This window comes from Aythya ferina (genome assembly GCF_964211825.1).
Source record: "Aythya ferina genome assembly, chromosome: 1".
NCBI classification, from domain to species: domain Eukaryota; kingdom Metazoa; phylum Chordata; class Aves; order Anseriformes; family Anatidae; genus Aythya; species Aythya ferina.
In genome coordinates this window covers 1942951-1953752 of record NC_140296.1, presented here as the reverse complement: position 1 = coordinate 1953752, position 10802 = coordinate 1942951, and the positions used below count along the sequence as shown (strand labels likewise).

Here is a 10802-nt window from a genome sequence, read left to right as displayed (position 1 = left end):
CCATGAGGGCAGGGTCTTTGTAGGGCCAGTAGTAATGTGGGGCATACTCGATGTCTGCTGCATATCTAAATTTCCTTTTTTTATCTTTTTTTTCCTTTTTTTTCTTTTTTTTTTCCTTTTTTTTTCTTTTTTTTTTCTTTTTTTTTCCTTTCTTTTCTTTTTTTTTTTTTTCCTTTTTATTTTTTTTTTTTTCTGGGCTAAATTTTCTTTTTTTTTGGTGTCGTTTAGCTGCTTCGGACAGGCACGTGTTGTTTGGAGGCAGTCAAGACGGCACAGCTGGAGGTGGTGCAGCCCCAAATTCTCACCAAGATAAGTCCGTGTATAAGGATTTAAGCTCCAGCAGCTGTTGAGCGAGGTGTTGGGGGCTACAAGAATAGGGAAAATGAAGGAAATCACCCGCAGTGCCCTTGTGCAGGGGACTGGAGCCAAGACCCAGTGCTCTCCTCCAACCTCAGCTGGAAAAAAAAAGCTGAAGCAACACCCCAAAATGCCCCAAAAAAGCACCCACAACCTCTTAGCACCTATTGCCTGAGCCTTTAACACAATAATTAGTGCTGGAAGCTGGCAGATGTGGCCGTTGTGAGCGGGTTTTGCTTCTCCTTCTTTTTGGGGTGGCTCGAGACGTTCGTCGTGTGAAGGGTGGGTGAGAAGCTGGCCCCAAGACGGCCCCAAAAAGCCAAGTGTGCCCTGGGCTGGTCTTGGCTATGCCTCTACTAGGAAATAGAAAGGGATGGGGGCCACGCTGTGGGTTTAGGGACAAATGGCCATCCCCCAGCTGTGGGAGGAAGGCCAGAAATGGGTCGAGAATATCTCCTGGCCTTGTGGTTTACCACCCTTGTGTCCTTCACCCCAAATCAGCAACACAATCCATCTCCTCACATTTGGGGTCCCCAAGTTGGGTACTAAATCCGTAGGGACCCCAAATCCTGGTCTGGCTCTGGCAATAGGAGACACATCACAGCCATGGGAAACCCCGAGGAGACCAAGATGTGGATGTTCACAGCATTTTCACCCCAAATCTGGGCTTGCTCTGCATCACTTCACCGAGGAGCCAACGTGGAAATTGCCCTGGGCACCGTGGAGAGGTTTTCCTTTTCCCTCACAGAGAGGGAAATAACACCCCACTGCTGCGATGCCCCAAGCGGTTAAGAAAATAATTCATCAGCCTGTTGATTTTAATCTTCTGGAATGCTTTTTTGTAAAGCTGGCTGTTTGCAAAGAGTGATCTCCTCCCCTCGGCAGGGCGCTCTGGGCGTTCATGCTCTGGTTCCTCTTGGAGATGCCCATGGGAAAGGGGAATTTCTTCCCAGGGGGCTGCAGTGGAGCAAGGAGAGGGATCAGGTGGGTGTGAGCAGCTCTGAGTTAGGTGAAAAAAGCAGGAGATTGAGGTGGCATCAATATAATAGGCATATAAATGTAAAAATAAATGGTGTTTTCATTTTAAATGGAAGGGGTGCGGAATAGGCCTGAAAACAGGGTGCCCAGAAAGCCCCAGCAGAGATGAGACATGAAGGCTGGAGACCCAGAAGGGTAAGCACTGGCTGCTGATGATGTTTTGAAGCTGAAACTGAGGCCTGTTCCCTAATCTGAACCAGAAGAATCTGGCCCTAAAAGCAAAATTTGGAGAGGAGCCCGCAAGGAATCCGGGTCAATTGATTTCCATCCTCCCTCAGCGTGAAAGGCACGGCTTTCGTGTTGGGCTTGTGCATCTTCTACCCCTTTACTCCTCTCAAAACTCAGTCCCCGAAGGAGTTTAAACCTCCTGAAGTACAAAAAGCTCCCAGCGAGCCAGGAAAAATGTTTTTTTATTCCCTTTTTGCTGTGCGTCTGCATGTCTGATGTGCTGTTTCGGAGCAAAAGCGAGTCACGCTGGCACGTTTTAGCCCACGCCACGGGCAGGTCATTAATGTGTGAAGCAGCTCAGGCTGCAAAAGTCCCCTCAGACAGGCGCTTCCACCAGCATAATAAAGGCATTTGCTGACAGAGCAGATTTTGGCTGCTGAATTGGCAGATGCCGGCCTGGCAGGAGGATTTGCTCGCCGGCCCAAGCTGCAGGAGGCTCAGCCCCGCATGAGCTCTCCCTTGGCCCACGGAGATGATGCAGGATCCCTGCCTCCTTTTTTGTGTTAAATAGGAATATGTAGGAATTAAAAAGCTTAGATGGATAGATAAATAGATAGATAATTGATAGATAGATAGATAGATAGATAGATAGATAGATAGATAGATAGAAGGGTAGGTACAGAGATGGATAGATGGACGGAAAGATGATAGATGGATAGATAGATGCCTATATATATGGATGGCTAGACAAAAATAAATGAATAAATGAAAGGAAATGAAAATTTTGAAATAAAAATGAATGAAAGGATGAGCAAAAGAATGAAATTATCCCTAATAACTACCTGTGATACCCTGGGGGATGTCCTAGCCATTCCCTTCCCTGCCTGTGTCTTGGCCAGGGCAGGAGCCGACCTTGCTGCAGAGCAGGTAAATCCCAAAACTGAGGCTGGGACTATGCAGCAAAGCAGAAGTGCTGCCAGATGTTTCTGGCTCCTCCTTTTCCCCTCCAGTCCAGTGCTCTGATGAGATGGAGGCAGGTTTCGGGGTTTTTCACCCTGCTTGGAGCCACCCAGCTCCGTCAGCCCCATGCAGACCTCAGGCTGGGGTTCCCTCCTGCTCCCCAAAATCTGTCTCAACCCACAGCCATGGTCAGGGCAGGAAAGCAGGAGGGGTGACAGGTCCTGGCCATGCTTTAGCTGCTCAAAAAAAAATATCCCAGTGCTCGTTCAGGGATGCTGCGTGCCCTGGCAGAGCTTTCTCAGAGCAGCCACCATTTCCCGCAGAATTTCCCCCAATTTCTCCATTTCAGCCTCATCGTTTCTTCCCCAGGGAAGCCCTGCAGACCCAGCAGAAGGCAAAAAACGGAGCATGGGGCCGCTGGTGGAGCCTCTGGACTTTCCCCACGCGGGGGTGCCATGGGGATGCGGATGGGACCGGTGCGCTCCGAGCCTGCCTCCTTGCTTCGTCCTTGCAGGGCTTTCGCTTTGCGTACTGATCGAGGGCTGCTCCTTAATTAGCGATGAAACACTTAATTAAGAGCCTCCTACGTAAGCCAGCGTTAGTCTGAGAGGTGAAGTTTCTTTGGCTGGAAGATGGTTTTTAATTCCCTGAGAGGTGTCAGCCGCCACGAAGAGCGGATCCACCGCTGGGCTGAGCGCGCTGCTCGCTTATGAGCTGTGTTTCCCCACCTTACAGAGCTGCATTAAATCTGACTGGTGTCAGATTTGCCTGCTACAGAGCAGGCAAAAGATAACACCTCAGCAACTGAGACAGCTCAAGCTTCGCCATAAAAAGGAGATTATACGGATTAGGTAAAATAATATCCGCATAACATGCTTTTTGCATGCTCCGGCAGACCCCAGCCAGGGAAAATCACTCCTTGGAGCTTGCCATAACCTGGTACCAGTTGAAGAAAGCTTCAAGTAGCTCTTTAGGAGCCCGGGGCATGACTCAGCCTCCTCCAGGTTAAGCTGGGGTGGAACGAAGCGTCCTAGAGCCCAAACTGCCAGCGGGGACGGAGGTCCGGCCGAGCAGCGAGCGCGGGCTGGGAGGGCGCCTGCGTGGCCCTGCCACGTCCTGCTTAGGCTTGTTCCACCGCATTTCGGCGAAGGCAGCGTCGCTACACCCAGGCAGCTTTGTTCTCCATACCCTCAGCCTCTCCCCGTTCCTCCTTCGTAAATATTTACCATACCTGGGGGGACGGCTCCGGGATTCGTTTTCACGAGAACGCATCCAGCGAGTAAATATTTCGGAGCAGAGAGGCTGGGCAGGTCGCTGTTGTGTTTTTTTTTTCCACCACCAGCTGGCCACTTGCCCACACCAGCCACAAGCATCAGCCTCCGTGGAGCAGGACGTGATGCTAGCCTGGTGTGGGAGGACGATGGTTTCCACGTCCATCCAGGAGGGCCCTCGTGGTGCCTTCAAGTGGAGGTGACCTCTCCGCTGGTGTAAACCAGGTAAGTCCTTGCACAGCCTCTGCTGCTGCTGCTGCCTCCCATCCCGCGAGCTGGGAGTGGAGGAAGGAGGCAAAGTGAGGACCCACGGAGAGGAGGAGTATGTCCAGTGATGGCTCGAGGGGTGTTAAGCTTGGCTGGGAGTGAATCTGCCATCTGTGGGGCTTCCATGGTCTGGTGGAGGAGCGAACTCCACGACGTGCAATCCCATCGGGTTGTATTAAATACATTTCAGTTGTTTTTCCGCTGCGTATCAGGAGGAGGAGGTCACAGGAGTAGCTGAAGCACAGGAAGAGTCTCCAAAAACCATCCAGCAACTCTCCTGAAGTTTGGGAGTGTCTTGTCCCAAGTGTCCCAGCAGGCACGGATTTGTGGGCTCACGTTGTGGGATCACATTGCCCCTAGGACGTGGGACATCCAGATTTGGGTGCAGGGCCTCATGCCCCCTGGAACATATATATAATATATATATAACTCCTGGAGCCCATGTCTGTGTTTGACCAGGAGTTATCACCATTAATCCTGCAGAGCTGGGAGAGGATCTGAGGTCCTGCTGTCTCCTGAGGGTCACCTACAAGCTCTGGGGCTGGCGGCATCAGCAAAACCCCACCAGCCTCTTTCCTCCAAACCCCTCCATGGGACAGGGACAGGGACATGGGGACGTTCAGGGTCCTCAGCGTTGGGACACAGCTCCTGGGAGGCAGCAGGTGACCTTCACCTTCCTGAACTTTGCTTCGTGCTGATAGCCCGGCCTCACCCACCCCGTTGGCACACACGAGGCTTTCTGGCTGCCAGGCAGCGTGATTTCCTTGTGGCTTTGGGCATGGCACCGTGCCGGGCTGGCCGAGACCTTCAGGGGTTGGGGAATTGCAGCAGTCAGGAAGGGTAGGGGACAGCAAGAAAAAAAGGGATGAAATGAAGGAAAAAAGCCCTGACAGGAGGAGAAAAAAAAGGAGGCAGAGAGAGGAGGCTTGGACCAGGGAAGAGGAAGGACATCAAGGCAGGAGACAGGTTGTAGAAATAAGGGAGGAGCACTACAATTGCGAAATGTGGAGGCGAGTGACAGCAACTGTGAAGACAACAATGGGACTTGGCCCTTTATAAAGCACCAAAAGGCCCTTGTGTGTTGTGTTACGAGCTGTTGTCACTTTGCAAGAGCCTCCCATGCTTGCTTGGCACGCACAGGGTGAGAGGACGTGCTCTGGCTCAGACCTACACGTCCCTGTGAGGCATCTGTGAGTGGTCACCGGTGACCAGGCTGAGCTGTGGTCTCCAAAAAGGGAGATGCTGTTTATGGGGTGCAGATCTCCAGCTGGTTTCTATATCTTTAGCAACCCGTGTCTTCGTTGTGGTGCAAGGCCGGAGCTGTAGGAGCATCCCCTCAGCTCTATGAGAACCTCTCCACACGTCAAGGTCCTTCACACCCTCCTTGAAGATGCCATTTGTTGTCAGGCTGATGGATTCCTGCTCCATGGGCTCTGAGGTGATGGACACGAGAGCCAGCAGTGTGCCCTCGTGGCCAAGAGGGCCTGTGGGATCCTGGTGTACGTTAAAAGGAGCGTGGCCAGCAGGTCAAGGGAGGTGATCCTCCCCCTCTGCTCTGCCCTGGTCAGGCCTCACCTGGAGTGCTGGGTCCAGTTCTGGGCTCCCTGCTTCAAAAAAGACAGGGATCTCCTGGAAAGAGTCCAGTGGAGGGCCACAAAGATGATAACGGGGCCTGGAGCATCTTCCCTGTGAGGAGAGGCTGAGAGACCTGGGGCTGTGCAGCCTGGAGAAGAGAGGACTGAGAGGGGATCTCCTCAGTGTGTATAAATACCTGAGGGGTGGGAGGCAGAGGGAATTTTCCAACCTCTTTTCAGTGGTCTGTGGGGACAGGACAAGGGGCAATGGCCACAAAATGGAGCCCAGGCAGTTCCGCACCAACATGTGAAGGAACTTCTTCCCAGTGAGGGTGACGGAGCACTGGGACAGGCTGCCCAGGGAGGTTGTAGGGTCTCTGGAGATATTTAAGGCCTGTCTGGATTCCCACCTGGGCAGCCTGCTCTAGGGAACTGCTTTGGCAGGGGGGTTGGATTCCATGGTCTCCTAAGGTCCCTTTCCAAGCCCTAAAATTTTGTGATTCTGTGACTCTGTGCCAGCAGGCAACACCAACCGCTCCCACCAGCACAGGCTTGCCACGACACAAACCCAGGAAGGAAAAAACCCTTTTTACTACCCAAACCAGATGACTTCAGCGCCTTGATCCCCCGTGCTCAAGCTGCTACCCGTGCAGGAGCACGCCAGGGCCGTCCCCGCGCCGTCCCCTCGCGTTCCTGCTGCGCATTCCTCTGCTCGGCCGTGCGTCACCGCTGCTCTCCCCCATTAATGGGTAACCCGAAACTCACCCGGGGACATTGCTGGGATCGCGGCATTATCTGTTCCCTCCTGGGTGCATCCCTGCCTGCTTGGACCACGGGTATTTTTATCTGTGGGTGGCCGGTGTCAGGTGAAGGGCACGGGCTGGGGAGGGCTGGGCAGGATCCAGGAAAGGTTTCCTGCATCCTTGCGTCCTTCCAGGGCTACCAAGGAAAAGTCCTTCAGAGGGGGAACCCGGAGAGGGGTTCTTCAAAAGTGTGTCCAGGCATTTTGGGGAGCTCCCCAAGTCTTAAGGGTCTGGAGAGGGTGGGAAGCCCTTCCTCTCCATATTTTCTGGCTGCAGCAGGAAAGGAACTGCTGGATCGCTCCCTGTGCCTGCGGTGGATGTCCTTGGACACATCACTGGGTGGTTTTTAGAGCAGGCACATCGTTTTTCAGACTGGTTCAGGCACAGCTGGCACCTCGCCGCCCCGTCCCGCTATCAGAGCACGGCTCCGTGCCGAGGGCTTGGCCGTGCTGAGGGCTGTATCAGCCCGTGGCCACCTGGGCTGGGTGGCAGTGGCCCGTTTCCAGTGTTCCCCACTCGGTCGTGTCCTGCCACAGCCCCGGTTATCAGCACCAGCCATTCCCAGCAGCCTGGCACGGACGTTTCCCCTGGGGCTTTCAGGCTCACACCTCTCCATCCAGCCGGCCCCGTGTTCTCCATTCACTGCTCTGTCTCCTTCCCTACAACCATGGAGGAAAGGAGAAAGAACCAGCGCTCTTATAAGCCCCTTCCACCCCCTATCAGCCCACCTTTGAAGGCCAGGAGAATGGCCAAGGGGAACTGCATGCCTTAGGGTCTTGATGTTGCCTCAGATCCTCCAAGGACCTTTTCCCAGGCCACTGCAGAGCAGCACCTTCTCCAAACCAAAGGTGACTTTGGCAGGTTTCCTGCCAGCATCGTGGCCACAAGCCCAGTCCTCCCTTCTCACTTGCTTCGTGCTTTGCACGCTGCTGTCATCTCAGCCACCGAAGCGGCTCTTGGACCAGGGGAATTTCTTTCTTCTAATTTTTTTCTTCTGCTTTCAGCCACAGCACTTCTCTGGTGCAACTCAACATTGACATCCCTTCCTCATTCATTCCTTGGAAATATCACTACCCGATTCCTCCTCCTCTGTTTTCGGTCTTTCCCATGAAGCTGGTGAGATCCCGACACAAAATATTACAAACGAAGACACGCTGAGGTTTTGCTTGCTTGGATAAGAGGCTGTAGGAGCCAAGAGCATCCTAACAGAGAAGGATCCCATCGCTGTTGGCACCTCCAAGGAAAATCCCATCCCTGGCTGCCAGCACGTGCAAGAAAACCAGAGATGAACCTCCTAAGATAACCCCATGGGGAAATGTGGTCTTCTACAGGATCCTGCTCCTGAAGGGACCACCTGGAAGGGGGCAGGAGGAGGGGACATCAGGAGGTGGACGGATGTCCTTGGAGGCGCCCCTTTGTGTGTGGTGGAGACCTTGATGGTGCCCCCCCTTTACGAAGGCTTGGAAGGAAGCGAAACCGTGAGCTGGCAGCATGGCATGAGCCAAATTCAGCATTTTTTTCCCCATTCTGCTCGGAAGGAGGGTGCCCAGCGAGGCATGGGCTCAGCGCCCTGGCACGTGGGAGGGGAACTGAAACCTCCTTGGCAAAGCACGAGGCCCCCTGGAAGCGGTGGGAGCAACGTCCCGATGCTATTTTGGGGGCCAGGCTTCGGGACATGCTGAGCACTGCAAACCCCGTCCCGTGTGAAGTTAAAGAAACCCGATGGCCCCGGAGATTTTTGTTCTCCTGGAGCACAGCACGATCTGAGAAAAGCGGATGCAATGGTAAGGATCCGATCTAATCAGAGCTGCAGCATTTCTGGCAGTAGGTAATCCCCTAATTTGACTTCCAAACGCGAAGATACAGAAGTGTAGAGCAAGGGGAAGCGAGCCTTCCCTGCGAGCACGCTCCTGTTGCTGCCTTCAGCTTGGACATCAGAAAGCAACAACAACAAAAAAAAAATATTCATTTTGGTGGTGATTTCTCAGCAGTACAAAGGCAGAACGGCTCCATGTTGTCCTCCCGAAGCCAAATTTGTTCAGCTATGGTAGATTATCAACCTCCCAACAGCACTAAACAGATCCCAGGTCAGGCGTGCTGCTGAAGGGCTGCTGTTTTGGTACACCTCTTGCCTAAAACCAGCCCCTGCGCACTGGAGAAGCCTACCATTATCCAGAGCAAATTGCTTTCACTGCTTCCAGCTCCTTCCCCGTGCTCTTGGAGAAGTTTTTCTTCTCCAGGAACGGTTGATAGGTTACAGGGGCAAACAGTAAAATGCACTTACCAAGCCCACTCTTACACAATAGCCTCTCCGGAGAGCCAGCTTTCATCTCTGAGTCATAAGGGAAATGAAACAGGAATTTATTTTGTTTTTAGCTCCGTGAAAGATGTAATCCACTTACTTTGCCCATTCACAAAAGCAGATGGCACGTCCGGAAAGTCCCAACATTTAGAGGCGTAAACAGGAGCTGAGCTCAGCCTCATCACAGCCCGTCGGCACATAGAGGGAGGATGCGCATCTGGCAGCGTGCTCAGGAGAAGGGGCAAATCCTCCAAAACCATGCCACGAGGCACCACAGAAGGAGATCCTGAAGGTGTGCTCATGGCATGGAGAGCTGGGATGAACTTCGTAGGCATCCCCGTGGCCTGGGTGAGATGTTTTTGCCAGCTGAGGTCAGGGAGGAGATGCTACCCCAGGGGTGAGCATCACCCTTGCCACAATTTGGGACTTTCCCCTCCTGGGCACCCCTTTTCCTGCTGCAAAAGGCATTGAGCCTGGAAAGCCCTTTTGGCCAAGCTGCTGCTGAGCTTGCTGAGCCCTAAACATGGCCCTGGAAGAGCCCAAAAATTGGGAAAGGACAACCCCAAACGTGCTGTGGGACAGTGGCCATCTACCACCCAAGTAGTGCATCTATGAAGGGTCTCCATAAAGACCTGGGAAAGCAGAGGACAGGGAGTATTGCCTAACAACAACCCTAACCCTAATCCCAACCCTAACCCTAACCCTGGGGAGGGTCTGCAAAGAGTTTGGGGTGAATCCATGCTCCCCAGCCCCTTGCAAGTGTCAAAGAGCCACTTCCAACATGAAAGAACCCATCAGCATGTTCATGGGTGCCAAAGCTGCAGACCAAGTTGTCATCCCAACTGGAAGGGCGATTTGGGGGCACCTGGGAACCCCTAAAAAGAAGGGGGATGCTTCTGTGCTGGTTGGACACGGTTCAGAGCACCCATCCCACAAAGAGCTTTGCATCAGGTGCTGGGCAGCACCGAGCTGTCCCCATAAAACCTCGGCACGTGTGGATGCTGGGGAGCAAAAACTCAAACCCACACATAAATCTCTGCCTGATGATGAAACACCATGGGTTTTTGGGGAAGGAAATCAGACAACGGGGAAGGGAAGGGAAGAGTTAACCCTAATTTCTTGCTGCAGACACAATGTCCCACCACAACAGCACTTGTGCAACGTTCTCCTGCACGCTCCACGGAGGGTTTGAGGACCTGGGCATGCTTAATTGCTCTTTTAACAACCTCCATCACCCAACAGCCCGCATGGTGGGAAGGATCATGCTCCACAAATTCGGGAACCACCAGGCTGGAGAGGACGGGCTACGTGCTGGAGGTGCCCATGAAAGAAACCGAATCATAAATCAAAAAAAAAGGGGAAATTCCCATCAGGTATCCCTAAAAAAAATTCCCCTTAAAGGACTAACCTTGCAAGAGAGCCCTGAGAGAGGGGGAAGGCTCTCTTTTTGGAGGTATTTGAGCCTGTACAGGCAGTGCCTGGGCCAGAGCATCAGTCCTGCTGCTGTCACCCCGCTTCTCAGGCTGGTCCTCGAAAGTGAGGAGGAGCCCCAGGAGATGAAACGGAGCCAGGAAAACGTAGTATTGTGGAAAGTGACTCCCCGGTCCTTGTAAACAATGGGGAAACTGCGTGGAAATGTAATTAGCTAATGCAATTAAATCATTCCTCTTCAAGTGGCATGCTCTTGGCTTAGGCTCTCGAGGAGGTGTGGAGGTGTGATGGGGTGACAGGACTGAGGACATCACCGACTGCATCCCAGAGCAAAGAAACCCTGCTCCCGAGCAACATCTCCATCCATCACAAAGCCCGTGGGCACCTCAGAGGTCCAAGCTTGGGGCAGAGCTCGTGCCCCGGGCAGCTTGGTCCCACTCGTCTTTCTCTTTATCCCTCTCATGCTGCCCAGATGGGTTTTAGGGTCATTTTGGTGGCTGGATTTCTGAGCAGAGGACACCCACTAGCCTGGCGGTAGATTCCCCAGGAGCACGAAAGCCACATCGCTGTGAGATGACCACGTCCCATCCCCATCACAGCAGATGACCACAGATCCCTCACCCCGGTCTTT

The 10802-nt window shown here is 53.2% G+C and overlaps 1 long non-coding RNA gene across 1 annotated transcript; it reads left to right on the top strand.

Annotated features, from left to right (window-relative positions):
* Positions 1 to 3410: 3410 nt before the first annotated feature.
* Positions 3411 to 10419, top strand: LOC311433333. Its single transcript, XR_014690676.1, has 2 exons — positions 3411 to 4019; positions 7443 to 10419. It is a non-coding gene; the product is annotated as an uncharacterized lncRNA (long non-coding RNA).
* The last annotated feature ends 383 nt before the right edge of the window (positions 10420 to 10802 follow it).